The 17,666-nt window shown below is 42.7% G+C and overlaps 1 protein-coding gene across 4 annotated transcripts in view; it reads right to left on the bottom strand.

The window, feature by feature from the left end:
* LOC128657241 (gastrula zinc finger protein XlCGF26.1-like) overlaps window positions 1-17,666 on the bottom strand; it is a 437,958-nt gene that overhangs the window by 308,652 nt on the left and 111,640 nt on the right. The window lies entirely within an intron of this gene.

Below are 17,666 nucleotides of genomic sequence, written 5' to 3'. Positions count from 1 at the left end.
CCCCACAATAGAAAATAAAATTATCAGGTAAGTATAATTTCTGTTTTCCATCTAAAGGGGAGGAGAGTCCACAACTTCATTCATTACTTTTGGGAAACATATACCCAAGCTCTAGAGGACACTGAATGAAACCGGAAGTGTAAAAATGTGGACCCTGAACTAGAGTAACCACACTGACTACAATAATTTGTGGCCAAGTGATAAATTATTTAGCTGCGCTATCCAAGGATAGCTTAATGTGTGTAGTATACTAGTAACTAAATGATCCTTAGTAAGTACAACTAAATATTATATATAAAATATATTTAATACAATACAATAAAACTTTGTTTCCAAACAAAATAAAATACAAGCATGAATAAATGGAGCATTCAAATAGACATAACAAGCAGATTATTTCTAAAAAAATGTTAAGGCAAAGAACATTAAAAGGCAAAAAAAAAAAACGGGACTTCCGGTGGGAGGAGCAATGGATCAGCAGCATAGAGAAAGAGCTCCGTGTAGTGTGATCTGCAAAAAACCCTAAATTGCTGCTGATCACGCTTCCCCACACGCCATCCTTGTTGGGAAGCTTGCTGGACATCAGCCCAACTGGACTTTAGTGTGAAGGGCCGAGTATCGCCCTTGCCCCTGGAAGGGAAATTTAAAGTGCGCACCGGAGCGCATATCACGGGCGCCATCTTGGACTGAGGCCCCTTTGCATCAGCGCCTGTAACGGCTCACCCGGAGCTGAAAAGCAGCCATCCCCGCCATCGGAAGTTGAATAAAGGAGGGCGAGTCGGCATAGACCGCAGGACTGGCCAATTACTATAATCAGCCCACATCAGGTCAGAGACAAAGAGAGAGGGGGGAAAAGGAGTGCATACGCAGAAGGGAAATACACAGAGGAAACCTGTGATCATATAACCCTAACACACAGGCCTAATACCCTGCATCTTCACACAGAGTACTTGGGACTCTCTTAATTAACCCCTTACATAGCAAACGATTTGCTCTATGTGGCAGAAGCATCACAATAATACAGAGACAAATATTTAAAAGCTTTATGTGCTTTCAAGCTGACTGTTTTGCTTTGGATCTGCCCTTGTTTTGATAAGCAGACACACATATTAAATAAACAAGGCAGAGGGGAGAAGAGTGGAACCTTTGACTTCTACCATTTCTATCCTCATATGTAACAACCAATGTTAATAATTGGAATCTAACCACGCAGACACTCAGTCTGTGTTACATAAAGCTGAAGACTCATTTCTCAAAAATATAGACACACAATAAAGTAAAGGAAAGCTGCAGTTTCTAAAACAGGTTTATTATTATATTCTCAGCACCTTCTATACCTCACATGAAGGTTGATAAATACTTCCAACCTCTTCCTAACACACTAGAGGGCAAGATGACCTCAAAGTCAAAACAAACTGACAGGAGGCAGCGACACACTACAGAAACACAGATTGAAAACCCCCCATCCCCAAGCTCCTCTCATTTAACGATTAGTGAATCAGCAAACCTCCTGCAAGAATTAAAATCATTTTTCCTGCCTAAGATGGAATCCCTTCAAGCAGGTATGGACACCCTAACTAGTGAGGTGCGCCAATTTTCTACAAGGATGAATCAAGCGGAACAGAGGATCTCAGACATGGAAGATCACCAAAATAATACTTCTACCTCCCTCAGACAACTGCTACGTCAGAATCAGGCGTTACAGGATAAGGTAGATGACCTTGAGAACCGCAGAAGGCGAAATAACCTTCGCATAATTGGAATCCCAGAGAGCATCAAGAAGACCTACTGGAGTTCACAGCCCTAACATTTCCTAGGCTCTTAGGCATTGATCCGGACCGTCTCCCACTAGACGTGGAAAGAGCCCACCGTATTGGTCCAGACAATGGCCTCTCCACTACTACAGCCGCCAGGCCTCGTCAGGTCATATTTAAATGCCTAAACTACCAAGAAAAACTCACTTTGCTGAGGGCCTATAGGTCACACAATGCAGATGTTCTCTTTGAATGGAAATAACTCCTGCGGTTTCAGGACTTCTCAGCAGAAGTAACCAAAATGCGCAAAGAATTTGCCCCCTATTGCTCTCAATTATACGAGGAAGGCAGACAAGTAGCGCTCCTCTATCCTGCCAAACTCAGATTGCAGACCCCCAGGGATGCCAAGTTCTTCCGCTCCCCTAAAGAACTGAAAGCCTTTCTAGAAGCGGAAAAACAACAAGCTGACCCATAGAATCGGTCATGTTCAACATCACTGTCAGACTTTCTAAGATGATGGGTTTTGGACACACGTGTCGTCTGACACAGGAGGCTTTAATAGCCAAAGACCCCCTCATCGCTGATGTGGCTACCCTTTGGAAAGCCATTCTTCAGGACACTGAATGGGCGCAGGAGTGGCCCTTGTTAAGAGCTATCCTCTACACTCCTGAGGCTTCTGCCTCACTGGAAAACAAGTTATTCCAGGCTGTTGTTTATTGTACCTCTCTTGTATATTTTTCTACATTTTTTAGTCTTTTATACATTGTTTATATGCTCAGCTTAGTTAACATCAAGGCGTGTTCTCTAACCCTCAGTTGTCATGCAATGATCAACCCCCATAATATGCCACATCAATACCGCCCCTTGCTTATAAGTCCCAAAATTACTGTATGTCTTAACCTCTTTTTCTTTCCTCTAGCAGAATACTTAGTGGCTGTGCTCGGCGGATGGGCTGACTGCGAACAGACATTTAGTCCACTGACGAACATCTTGTACCGACTACCTCTCACCAGTGATGTCTGTAAGTCCTCTCTCCCACTACGCCACACATCATGTTGCATACATAACGTCATTACACTTCCCCACCCCTTCTCTCATGACACCCTGCAAACCCATGTTAAAACCACTATCTTTCACGCTACTCTTTTCCCTCACCCTCAGCTTGTCCGCTGCCCTTATTTCCTCACCAACTCATCATATGGCCATAAATCTTAATGTGGTGTCTTGGAATGTGGGGGGAATAACCTCTCCAGCCAAGAGGAGCAAAATCCTTCAATACCTTAATTCAATACATGCGGACATTGCCTTACTGCAGGAAACACACCTCACTGCAGAGGAGCATGAGAAATTAAAAATAAGGTGGATAGGGCACATCTTTTATTCTCCCTCGGAAGGAAGGAAGTGTGGGGTGGCAATTTTAGTACGTAAAAACCTGCCAGTGACCTTTTCCAATACAAAAATTGATAACAAAGGACGCTACATTTTTACCTCATTCCATATTGACACACATAAATTTCAATTATGTAACGTATACGGCCCCAATCACTCTGACCAGGTGTTCTGGGCATCTTTACAATCACTCATTGCCCAACACTTGGACTCCCCAGTAATAGTAGGGGGGGACTTTAATATGGCGCAAGCTTGCCCATTAGACAGATTCTCCGACCCAGCCTACTCCACTACAAAGCAAGGACCACACCCCAAACACATAAAAGAAACACAAATTGTATCTACGTTCAGAGATGGACTGGGACTACATGATCTTTGGAGATCTCAACACCCAGACCACAGGGATTATACTTGCGCCTCGAAGACACATCACACTTTCTCACGCATTGACTACTTCCTCACATCCCCTCAACTCACTCCCACCATACTAGACACCTCTATTCTTCCAATCACAATATCAGATCACGCTCCCATAAAAATTAACGCTGCAACCGTTCAGAATAGCACACTCCCAAAAGACTTGGAGGTTCCCCTCATATTTATATACCAATGCAGATTTTCGACAGCACTTGAAGGCCTTTTGGCTAGAATATACCTTTGATAATGACCGACATAGAGCCAACCCTGACTTATTCTGGCATGCTTCCAAGGCAGTTATCAGGGGAAAGATCACAGCTTATACAACACACCATTTTAGGTCACAAACAAAAACCACCACACAACTCCTTTCTAACTTGACTAAAACTTACAATCACACACAAAGAGTCCAATGCTAGAAGGGCTGCAAACAGGTATTCTTTTTTTCCTCAAGGTTAAAAAGTTTAGCAATGAAAGAGAAAAAATCAAAGTACTTCTGCGCAGCTTCAAACAGTTATTACCCTTTAAAATCCAATGTAATAGAGGAATAATTTTATAGTCTGTGCTATTGAGTCATTATGAACAATATATATATATGAATGATGAATGCTCTTAATTCATAAGCAGTAAATCCCAGGCAAAAAAAGTATTTATGTCTTCTTACCGGAAGGTACCTCAATCATATGAGGTAATGTGTAGTCATATGGTATAGGTGTGGATCTGTGGTCCGCCGCTGTCTGTGCTTGTTCTTTTTGTGCAGCCTTGTGTATGGTAGTCCTGGGTTAGGAACTTCCTGTATCTTGTGCTTCGATGAATCTTTGCAATATGGTAGTGATTTTGTCTCAGGGTATTTCCCAGTTGTATCACCGCATCTGGCCAAATGGGAAAAGCCCAGGTACCTCGTCAAGGTTTCTTCCAAATAAACCTGGGTCCCTAAACAGCCACACAATGCAGGCTCACAATCAAACAACTGTCTGTTAAAAAGTTTAGGATTACCAACAAGGGCACAAAATAGAATACAACAAGTTTAAAAACAAAAACATGTGGCACACATCCCCTCACACAGAAACTCAAAACTTACAATACCTACTTAACTAGTCCTACGGAACAGAATCGCCAAAACTATTACGATGCTAAGAAAGAAAGGGACACACATTTGCAAATCCTAGACCATAAGTTTAACATACACCGACAGGGTAGGTTTTACCGGCATGGCAACAAGGCTGGTAGACTTTTAGCAAATTTGGTGAGACTTCACACACCCAAACCTATTATAACTGCAATTAAATCGGGAGCACACCTTAAGATGGACACTAAAAATATAATGAAGGAATTCACAACTTATTACAAATCCCTATACACTAGCCAAAACATAAAGGAAGAAGACAAGCACACATTTTGGAGCAATGTTATAATACCTCAATTGTCTGAAGCTCAGAGGGATAGTCTCAACTCCCCCATACATGTGCAGGAAGTGTTAGGAGCCATTCGTAACTCAAAAATAGGAAAAGCCGCAGGTCCAGACTCTCTCCCTATTGATTACTATAAGATTCTTAGCACTGATATAGCCCCAGTACTAGCCTCCACCTATACTAGCTACCTACTGGGAAAATCTACTCAGGATGCGAGATTTACTGATGCTAACATTTGCATTCTCCCAAAGCCGAATAGAGACCATACATTACCCTCCTCATATAGACCGATTTCACTGCTTAACAGTGATTACAAATTATATACCAAAATTCTGGCGGACAGACTGGCGGAAATACTGCCGGACCTGGTGCACCCGGACCAGACCGGCTTCATTAAACACCGAACCTCAGTAATCAACATTAGGAAGACACTTGCTGTCATATCCCATTACTGCAACCCATATTATACAGACCACCAGAAACCCAATGTAGATGCATGCCTTCTTGCCATCGACGCCGAAAAGGCGTTCGATAGAATAGAGTGGGACCACCTTTATACCTCTCTAGAAAAGTTTGGCATATCTGGGAACTTCCTTAATGCACTCCAACAATTATATATATCACCCTCAGCTTCTATAATTATTAATGGTCAGATATCCCCCTCATTCCTCCTGGAAAGAGGAACCAGGCAAGGGTGTCCCCTATCTCCGCTGCTCTTCAATTTGGCAATAGAACCTCTAGCATGCTATATTCTCCAGCACAGTGAGGGCCTAAAAATTCATAGGCAGACTGAATATTTATCTTTGTACGCTGACGACCTCCTGTTATATGTCTCCAACCCACATACTAACATACCCAAACTACTACACATTTTAGACAAATTCAGTGCTGTTTCCGGATAAAAAATCAACATAGATAAATCCGAACTAACGTGGTTGCGCAACACCAAAAAAACCCAACTGCAGGGCACCGACTTGAAAGTTACTACGGGAATATTCACATATTTAGGGATACACCTACACACTGACACAAGCAAACTGTACCACCTAAATATAGGTAAAACTCTAACCCATATTCAGAATCAGGTGAAAGGTTGGAGAAACTTGCCATTATCTCTCACGGGTAGAATTCAACTCTTGAAAATGATTATTTTACCAAAACTGCTTTATCCCCTTCAGATGCTCCCTCTCTTGCTGACTAAGCGAGACCTCAATACCCTGACGGCCCTGTTCGGTAAATTTGTCTGGCAACATAGGAAACCGAGAATTAATAGGCTCCATCTAACAATGCCAGTCAATTCTGGTGGACTCAGTCTTCCCAACCTTAGGTGGTAAAACTGGGCATCTTTGACCAAGGTAGTTGTGGGGTGGTTGACCCAATCGGATTATTTCTCCCCCTCAGTGGAGCGGGAAGTTTTGGCACCCATACACCCGGCTTTCTTGCCGCATACACCATTGGCCACACTCCCTCAACACATAAAACAAAACATACTATTCAGAGATCCGTTGAGAGCTTGGGCAAAGCTTTGCAAAACATGGGGGATGGAGTTTACATTTAGCAAATACCTGCCGCTCCAAGGAAACCCCAATTTTATCCCAGGATATACTACAGCTGTTTTCAAACATTGGGAACGCCAGGGATTGACCATGGTAGCACAATTGATTAACCTTACGACACAGCAGGTGCTCCCCTTCTCTGACCTTCAAACACAGTACACCCTCCCTGCCACGCATAGATTTGCTTATTTCCAAAGTAGGCACTATGTACAAAACCTCCTGACTGAGGGATTAGCTTCACTGGACATAACCAAGATTGTCACTCTTTGTAGCCTAGCCTCTCAGTGAAAACACTCCATCTATCCCATCTATAAGCTAATAGTCACATATCACGAATCACAAACAATGCAGGACGTCATTGCTAAATGGCAAGGACAGAGGATCCCTGAGGTCACAAAAGAACACATCATACATAGTATATCAGCAGTCAGAGCAGCCACTCTGTCCGCGGGTCTGCGAGAAACGCAAATAAAATGTTTACACCAAGCATACATAACACCTAGAATCCGATCCAAATGGGTTCAGGACGCAGTAAACGAATGCTCTAAGTGCTCGGCCCCTACTCCAGACTTGATATACTTGGTCTGGGACTGCCCTAAGATGCAGAGGTTTTGGGGCAAAGTCAGATTCTGGTTGTCAAAAATACTCACAACTGACATAACATTAACTGCAGCTAACATACTCTTCTTTCAAGAAATCTCCCTACCTCTTAACCACCAAAAGTTCTTTAACATAGTAGTGTTGATGGCTAGGAAACTAATCCTACAATACTGGGCCAAGAATAGGGAACCCCCTTTCAAAAAACTAACCCACGCACTATACCAGCAGTTCCTGGAAGAACATGCAGACACACAAAGTAACCGCGACATTAGAATTAAGTAATTCATGAACAAGTGGGACCCATACATACTGTACTTGCCGGGGGGACTAAGGAAAAAATTATTACGACCCTTTCAACACTCTCGCCTAGATTTAGAGTTTGGCGGTAGCCGTCAAAACCAGCGTTAGAGGCTCCTAACGCTGGTTTTTACCGCCCGCTGGTATTTGGAGTCAGTCAGGAAAGGGTCTAACGCTCACTTTGCAGCCGCGACTTTTCCATACCGCAAATCCCTCTACGCCATTTGCGTATCCTATCTTTTCAATGGGATCTTTCTAACGCCGGTATTTAGAGTCGTGGCTGAAGTGAGCGTTAGAAATCTAACGACAAAACTCCAACCGCAGAAAAAAGCCAGGAGTTAAGAGCTTTTTGGGCTAACGCCGGTTCATAAAGCTCTTAACTACTGTGCTCTAAAGTACACTAACACCCATAAACTACCTATATACCCCTAAACTGAGGCCCCCCCACATAGCCGCCACTCGATTAATTTTTTTAACCCCTAGTCTGCCGACCGCACACCGCCACCATCTACGTTATACTTATGTACACCTAATCTGCTGCCCCTAACACCGCCGACCCCTATATTATATTTATTAACCCCTAATCTGCCCCCTCTCAACGTCGCCGACACCTACCTACACTTATTAACCCCTAATCTGCCAACCGGACCTCGCCGCTACTATAATAAAGTTATTAACCCCTAATCCGCCTCACTCCCGCCTCAATAACCCTATAATAAATAGTATTAACCCCTAATCTGCCGACCGGACCTCACCGCTACTATAATAAATGTATTAACCCCTAAAGCTAAGTCTAACCCTAACACTAACACCCCCCTAAATTAAATATAATTTAAATCTAAGGAAATAAATTAACTCTTATTAAATAAATTATTCCTATTTAAAGCTAAATACTTACCTGTAAAATAAACCCTAATATAGCTACAATATAAATTATAATTATATTGTAGCTATTTTAGGATTAATATTTATTTTACAGGCAACTTTGTAATTATTTTAACCAGGTACAATAGCTATTAAATAGTTAATAACTATTTAATAGCTACCTAGTTAAAATAATTACAAAATTACCTGTAAAATAAATCCTAACCTAAGTTACAATTAAACCTAACACTACACTATCAATAAATTAATTAAATAAAATACCTACAAATAAATACAATGAAATAAACTAACTAAAGTACAAAAAATAAAAAATAACAGTTACAAAACATAAAAAAATATTTACAAACATTAGAAAAATATTACAACAATTTTAAACTAATTACACCTACTCTAAGCCCCCTAATAAAATAACAAAGCCCCCCAAAATAAAAAAAATGCCCTACCCTATTCTAAAATTAAAATAGAAAAGCTCTTTTACCTTACCAGCCCTTAAAAGGGCCCTTTGCGGGGCATGCCCCAAAGAATTCAGCTCTTTTGCCTGGAAAAAAAACATACAATACCCCCCCCCCAACATTTACAACCCACCACCCACATACCCCTAATCTAACCCAAACCCCCCTTAAATAAACCTAACACTAAGCCCCTGAAGATCTCCCTACCTTGTCTTCACCACACCGGGTCCCGATCGGTCCAGAAGAGCCTCCGAAATCTTCATCCAAGCCCAAGCGGGGGCTGAAGAGTGACGTCCATCATCCGGCTGAAGTCTGGATGCAAGCGGCGGCTAAAGAATTCCATCTTCGGGCAGAAGTCTTCATCCTATCCGGGCAGAAGAGTCGATCCGGACCGGCAAACATCTTCATCCAAGCCGCATCTTCTATGTTCTTCCATCCGATGACGACCGGCTCCATCTTGAAGACCTCCAGCGCGGATCCATCCTCTTCTTCCGACGACTAGACGACGAATGAAGGTTCCTTTAAGGGACGTCATCCAAGATGGCGTCCCTCGAATTCCGATTGGCTGATAGGATTCTATCAGCCAATCGGAATTAAGGTAGGAAAATTCTGATTGGCTGATGGAATCAGCCAATCAGAATCAAGTTCAATCCGATTGGCTGATCCGATCAGCCAATCAGATTGAGCTTGCATTCTATTGGCTGATCGGAACAGCCAATAGAATGCGAGCTCAATCTGATTGGCTGATCGGATCAGCCAATCGGATTGAACTTGAATCTGATTGGCTGATTCCATCAGCCAATCAGAATTTTCCTACCTTAATTCCGATTGGCTGATAGAATCCTATCAGCCAATCGGAATTCGAGGGACGCCATCTTGGATGACGTCATTTAAAGGAACCTTCATTCGGACTTAGGACGTTGCAAGAAGAGGATGGATCCACGCCGGAGGTCTTCAAGATGGAGCGACTAGTCACCGCTTGGAAGAAGATGGTTGCCGGTCCGGATCTACTCTTCTGCCTGGATAGGATGAAGACTTTGGAGCCTCTTCTGGACCTCTTCAGCCGCCGCTTGATAGAAGACTTCAGCCGGATGATGGATCTCCAGCCCCCGCTTGGGCTTGGATGAAGACTTCGGAGCCTGGAGCGATCGGTAATACCTGGCATGGTGAAGACAAGGTAGGAAGAATTTCAGGGGCTTAGTGTTAGGTTTATTTAAGGGGGGTTTGGGTTAGATTAGGGGTATGTGGGTGGTGGGTTGTAATGTTGGGGGGGTATTGTATGTTTTTTTTTACAGGCAAAAGAGCTGAATTCTTTGGGGTATGCCCCGCAAAAGGCACTTTTAAGGGCTGGTAAGGTAAAAGAGCTTATCTATTTTAATTTTAGAATAGGGTAGGGCATTTTTTTTATTTTGGGGGGCTTTGTTATTTTATTAGGGGGGCTTAGAGTAGGTGTAATTAGCTTAAAATTGTAATATTTTTATTATGTTTATAATTCTTTTTTTTTTTTTTTGTAACTTAGCTTTTTTTATTTTTTGTACTTTAGTTAGTTTATTTAATTGCATTTAATTGTAGGTATTGTATGTAATTAATTTATTGATAGTGTAGTGTTAGGTTTAATTGTAGATAATTGTAGGTATTTTATTTAATTAATTTATTGCTAGTGTAGTGTTAGGTTTAATTGTAACTTAGGTTAGGATTTATTTTAGAGGTAATTTTGTAATTATTTTAACTAGGTAGCTATTAAATAGTTCTTAACTATTTAATAGCTATTGTACCTGGTTAAAATAAATAGAAAGTTGCCTGTAAAATAAATATTAATCCTAAAATAGCTACAATATAATTATTATTTATATTGTAGCTATATTAGGGTTTATTTTACAGGTAAGTATTTAGTTTTAAATAGGAATAATTTATTTAATAAGAGTTAATTTATTTCGTTAGATTTAAATTATATTTAACTTAGAGGGGTGTTAGGGTTAGACTTGGCTTTAGGGGTTAAAAAATGTATTAGAGTAGCGGTGAGGTCCGGTCGGCAGATTAGGGGTTAATACTTGAAGTTAGGTGTCAGTGATGTTAGGGAGGACAGATTAGGGGTTAATACTATTTTATTATAGGGTTATTGAGGCGGGAGTGAGGCGGATTAGGGGTTAATAACTTTATTATAGTAGCGGCGAGGTCCGGTCGGCAGATTAGGGGTTAATAATTGCAGGTAGGTAGCGGCGAGGTTGAGGGGGGCAGATTAGGGGTTAATAAATATAATATAGAGATCGGCGGTGTTAGGGGCAGCAGATTAGGGGTACATAGGGATAATGTAGGTTGCGGCGGTGTACGGAGTGGCAGATTAGGGGTTAATAATAATATGCAGGGGTCAGCGATAGCGGGGGCGGCAGATTAGGGGTTAATAAGTGTAAGGTTAGGGGTGTTTAGACTCGGGGTACATGTTAGGGTGTTAGGTGCAGACTTAGGAAGTGTTTCCCCATAGGAAACAATGGGGCTGCGTTAGGAGCTTAACGCTGCTTTTTTGCATGAGCACGTTTTTGAAGCTGGCCGCGTCAGTAAGCACCGCTGGTATTGAGAGTTGCAGTGGCGGTAAATTATGCTCTACGCTCCCTTTTTGGAGCCTAAGGCACTGAAAACCCAGCCATTCTGTGAACTCTAAATACCAGCGGTATTTAAAAGGTGCGGCCAAAAAAAAGCACACGTAGCTAACGCACCCCTTCTAACGCAAAACTCCAAATCTAGGCCTCTGTGTTCATGCTAAATGAAAACTTACGTGGACGCTGGTGCATACCGGAGTCTGACTGACTCTTAACCGACCATGACTGACTTACTAGAGGGACCATTAACTAAGTGAAGATAACCGTGAATTGAGATCACAGCCATCCGCCGAAGCAGAAGCTTGAACACAATTGCATTTATATAGCAAAGGTACTTATATTGTTTTATGTTAACTGTTGGCACCACTGCATCTAATTATACGATTGACCAAGGTCTCTCTACATTACCGACCTATATAGAGGGCCTGAACACGCACAAACACATCTGGCGCAAGACAAAACTTACATAAGTGTTAATGAAGAATTAACTACTGTGCGGACAGTGCCCCAGAGTAAATTTCTAATGCACCCTGATTTGTATGACACTACAATGTCCCTAGCCTTATTGATGCTGGTTGCCGTTGCTTATTTGTTGTTCTGTTTTTTGTTGTTTTGTTTTGTTTATTTAAATGTTTTAAGTATATATGGGGCTTGACCGCTTCACATGGCTTAAGAAAAGACTTTATGAACTAGAAACAGACTCCACCACGTTGAAAGGACTATACTATACACTGTTATGCCTTATGATGATTGTTATTGTGTAATACTATGTGGTGCTGTTCAAGTTCCCCTAAGAAAAATTTCAAAAATAAAGTTATTAAAAAAAAAAAAGGCAAAAAAACATTAAAACAAAACCAAAAAATGTGGACCCTAACCTGAGGGCACCACAGCCTGCAAAACCTTTCTACCAAAAACAGCTTCGGCAGAAGCAAAAACGTCAAATTTGTAAAACTTTGTAAAAGTTTGTAAGGGGGACCAGGAAGCCATCTTACAAATCTGCTCCATAGAGGCCTCATTCTTGAAGGCCCAAGACGAAGCCACAGCTCTAGTTGAATGAGCTGTGATCCTCTGAGGAGGCTTATGTCCCGCTGTCTCATAGGCCAAGCGAATTAAGCTCCTCAACCAAAAGGACAAAGAAGTAGAAGAGGCCCTCTGCCCCTTGCGCTTCCCTGAATACACCACAAAAATAGATGTAGGTTCCGGGGGGAGGAGCTACAGTGTGGAGGTGCCCTGACAGAGCTCCGTGTATAACGATGTACAAACACTAACTTTGAGCACCACAATGGCTCCCAAACCCTTCCTTGGCTCCTTTTTACAGCCTGGAGGCATCGAACATTGCGGGTGCTGTAGTTTGTGAGGCTTAACAGCTTTAACCTCACCACCGGAACGTTTGCAGCAGCAGGATCGGCCGCCATCTTACCTACCCTCGTGGTGCTTGCTTCCTCTTTCGGAGTATCTCCTGACCATCCTTATCCCTGCTGGACTCAGAAAGATCGCTCCACAGGGTGAGTGCATTGTTCACTTCTGCCATAAGCAAATATACTCAGGGAGAATTGCGGTTCTCAGAACATTTGGTTGACAGAACGATATCTCATTGATAAACACCAAACTTTTTTATTACTGGCAGAATACCCACATCACTCTTTAAGGGGTTAAACAGCATACTCCTGACTGATCATTGAAGTGAACTGGTTATTGTATACAGTCCCTTAGGGACATAAATAGGATGTATAAGAGAATTAAACAAGAAAAGGATAATAAGAAGAGGAATATAAAAAACAGAATTTATGCTTACCTGATAAATTACTTTCTCCAACGGTGTGTCCGGTCCACGGCGTCATCCTTACTTGTGGGATATTCTCTTCCCCAACAGGAAATGGCAAAGAGCCCAGCAAAGCTGGTCACATGATCCCTCCTAGGCTCCGCCTTCCCCAGTCATTCGACCGACGTAAAGGAGGAATATGCATAGGAGAAATCATATGATACCGTGGTGACTGTAGTTAGAGAAAATAATTCATCAGACCTGATTAAAAAAACCAGGGCGGGCCGTGGACCGGACACACCGTTGGAGAAAGTAATTTATCAGGTAAGCATAAATTCTGTTTTCTCCAACATAGGTGTGTCCGGTCCACGGCGTCATCCTTACTTGTGGGAACCAATACCAAAGCTTTAGGACACGGATGATGGGAGGGAGCAAATCAGGTCACCTAGATGGAAGGCACCACGGCTTGCAAAACCTTTCTCCCAAAAATAGCCTCAGAAGAAGCAAAAGTATCAAATTTGTAAAATTTGGTAAAAGTGTGCAGTGAAGACCAAGTCGCTGGCTTACATATCTGATCAACAGAAGCCTCGTTCTTGAAGGCCCATGTGGAAGCCACAGCCCTAGTGGAGTGAGCTGTGATTCTTTCAGGAGGCTGCCGTCCGGCAGTCTCATAAGCCAATCGGATGATGCTTTTAAGCCAAAAAGAGAGAGAGGTAGAAGTTGCTTTTTGACCTCTCCTCTTACCAGAATAAACAACAAACAAAGAAGATGTTTGTCTGAAATCCTTTGTAGCCTCTAAATAGAATTTTAGAGCATGAACTACATCCAAATTGTGTAACAAACGTTCCTTCTTTGAAACTGGATTCGGACACAAAGAAGGCACAACTATCTCCTGGTTAATATTTTTGTTAGAAACAACTTTCGGAAGAAAACCAGGTTTAGTACGCAAAACCACCTTATCTGCATGGAACACCAGATAAGGAGGAGAACACTGCAGAGCAGATAACTCTGAAACTCTTCTAGCAGAAGAAATTGCAACCAAAAACAAAACTTTCCAAGATAGTAACTTAATATCTACGGAATGTAAGGGTTCAAACGGAACCCCTTGAAGAACTGAAAGAACTAAATTGAGACTCCAAGGAGGAGTCAAAGGTTTGTAAACAGGCTTGATTCTAACCAGAGCCTGAACAAAAGCTTGAACATCTGGCACAGCCGCCAGCTTTTTGTGAAGTAAAACAAATAAAGCAGAAATCTGTCCCTTCAAAGAACTTGCAGATAATCCTTTCTCCAAACCCTCTTGTAGAAAGGATAGAATCTTAGGAATTTTTATCTTGTTCCACGGGAATCCTTTAGATTCACACCAACAGATATATTTTTTCCATATTTTATGGTAAATTTTCCTAGTTACAGGCATTCTAGCCTGAATAAGAGTATCAATGACAGAATCTGAAACCCCACGCTTTGATAAAATCAAGCGTTCAATCTCCAAGCAGTCAGTTGGAGCGAAGCCAGATTCGGATGTTCGAATGGACCTTGAACAAGAAGGTCCTGTCTCAAAGGTAGCTTCCATGGTGGAGCCGATGACATAGTCACCAGGTCTGCATACCAAGTTCTGCGTGGCCACGCAGGAGCTATCAAGATCACCGAAGCCCTCTCCTGATTGATCCTGGCTACCAGCCTGGGAATGAGAGGAAACGGTGGGAATACATAAGCTAGGTTGAAGGTCCAGGGCGCTACTAGTGCATCTACTAGAGTCGCCTTGGGATCCCTGGATCTGGACCCGTAGCAAGGAACCTTGAAGTTCTGACGAGACGCCATCAGATCCATGTCTGGAATGCCCCATAATTGAGTTATTTGGGCAAAGATTTCCGGATGGAGTTCCCACTCCCCCGGATGAAATGTCTGACGACTCAGAAAATCCGCTTCCCAATTTTCCACTCCTGGGATGTGGATTGCAGACAAGTGGCAGGAGTGATTCTCCGCCCATTGGATTATTTTGGTCACTTCTTCCATCGCCAGGGAACTCCTTGTTCCCCCCTGATGGTTGATATATGCAACAGTCGTCATGTTGTCTGATTGAAACCTTATGAATTTGGCCTTTGCTAGCTGAGGCCAAGTCATGAGAGCATTGAATATCGCTCTCAGTTCCAGAATGTTTATCGGGAGAAGAGATTCTTCCCGAGACCATAGACCCTGAGCTTTCAGGGGTTCCCAGACCGCGCCCCAGCCCACCAGACTGGCGTCGGTCGTGACAATGACCCACTCTGGTCTGCGGAAGCTCATCCCTTGTGACAGGTTGTCCAGGGTCAGCCACCAACGGAGTGAATCTCTGGTCCTCTGATCTACTTGGATCGTCGGAGACAAGTCTGTATAATCCCCATTCCACTGTCTGAGCATGCACAGTTGTAATGGTCTTAGATGAATTCGCGCAAAAGGAACTATGTCCATTGCCGCAACCATCAAACCTATTACTTCCATGCACTGCGCTATGGAAGGAAGAAGAACAGAATGAAGTACTTGACAAGAGCTTAGAAGTTTTGATTTTCTGGCCTCTGTCAGAAAAATCTTCATTTCTAAGGAGTCTATTATTGTTCCCAAGAAGGGAACTCTTGTTGATGGGGATAGAGAACTTTTTTCTACGTTCACTTTCCACCCGTGAGATCTGAGAAAGGCTAGGACAATGTCCGTATGAGCCTTTGCTTGTGGCAGAGACGACGCTTGAATCAGTATGTCGTCCAAGTAAGGTACTACTGCAATGCCCCTTGGTCTTAGCACCGCTAGAAGGGACCCTAGTACCTTTGTGAAAATTCTTGGAGCAGTGGCTAATCCAAATGGAAGTGCCACAAACTGATAATGCCTGTCCAGAAAGGCGAACCTTAGGAACCGATGATGTTCCTTGTGGATAGGAATATGTAGATACGCATCCTTTAAATCCACCGTGGTCATGAATTGACCTTCCTGGATGGTAGGAAGAATTGTCCGAATGGTTTCCATTTTGAACGATGGAACCCTGAGAAATTTGTTTAGGATCTTGAGATCCAAAATTGGTCTGAATGTTCCCTCTTTTTTGGGAACTATGAACAGATTGGAGTAAAACCCCATCCCTTGTTCTCCTAATGGAACAGGATGAATCACTCCCATTTTTAACAGGTCTTCTACACAATGTAAGAATGCCTGTCTTTTTATTTGGTCTGAAGACAATTGAGACCTGTGGAACCTTCCCCTTGGGGGTAGTTCCTTGAATTCCAGGAGATAACCTTGAGAAACTATTTCTAGCGCCCAAGGATCCTGAACATCTCTTGCCCAAGCCTGAGCGAAGAGAGAGAGTCTGCCCCCCACCAGATCCGGTCCCGGATCGGGGGCCAACATCTCATGCTGTCTTAGTAGCGGTAGCAGGTTTCTTGGCCTGCTTACCTTTGTTCCAGCCTTGCATCGGCCTCCAGGCTGGCTTGGTTTGAGAAGTATTACCCTCTTGCTTAGAGGATGTAGAATTTGAGGCTGGTCCGTTTCTGCGAAAGGGACGAAAATTTGGTTTATTTTTAGCCTTAAAAGACCTATCCTGAGGAAGGGCGTGGCCCTTTCCCCCAGTGATGTCTGAAATAATCTCTTTCAAGTCAGGGCCAAACAGCGTTTTCCCCTTGAAAGGGATGTTAAGCAATTTGTTCTTGGAAGACACATCCGCTGACCAAGACTTTAGCCAAAGCGCTCTGCGCGCCACAATAGCAAAACCTGAATTTTTCGCCGCTAATCTAGCTAATTGCAAAGTGGCGTCTAAGGTAAAAGAGTTAGCCAATTTAAGTGCTTGAACTCTGTCCATAACCTCCTCATATGAAGATTCTTTATTGAGCGACTTTTCTAGTTCTTCGAACCAGAAACACGCTGCTGTAGTGACAGGAACAATGCATGAAATTGGTTGTAGAAGGTAACCTTGCTGAACAAACATCTTTTTAAGCAAACCCTCTAATTTTTTATCCATAGGATCTTTGAAAGCACAACTATCTTCTATAGGGATAGTAGTGCGCTTGTTTAGAGTAGAAACCGCCCCCTCGACCTTGGGGACTGTCTGCCATAAGTCCTTTCTGGGGTCGACCATAGGAAATAATTTCTTAAATATAGGGGGAGGGACAAAAGGTATGCCGGGCCTTTCCCATTCTTTATTTACAATGTCCGCCACCCGCTTGGGTATAGGAAAAGCATCGGGGGGCACCGGGACCTCTAGGAACTTGTCCATCTTACATAATTTCTCTGGAATGACCAAATTGTCACAATCATCCAGAGTAGATAACACCTCCTTAAGCAGAGCGCGGAGATGTTCCAATTTAAATTTAAATGTAATAACGTCAGGTTCAGCTTGTTGAGAAATTTTTCCTGAATCTGAAATTTCTCCCTCAGACAAAACCTCCCTGGCCCCTTCAGATTGGTGTAAGGGCATGTCAGAACCATTATCATCAGCGTCCTCATGCTCTTCAGTATCTAAAACAGAGCAGTCGCGCTTTCGCTGATAAGTGGGCATTTTGGCTAAAATGTTTTTAATAGAATTATCCA

Source organism: Bombina bombina, chromosome 4 (assembly GCF_027579735.1).
Source record: "Bombina bombina isolate aBomBom1 chromosome 4, aBomBom1.pri, whole genome shotgun sequence".
Lineage (NCBI taxonomy): Eukaryota > Metazoa > Chordata > Amphibia > Anura > Bombinatoridae > Bombina > Bombina bombina.
The sequence above is the reverse complement of the archived record's forward strand: the minus strand, read 5'-3'. Positions and strand labels throughout refer to the sequence as shown.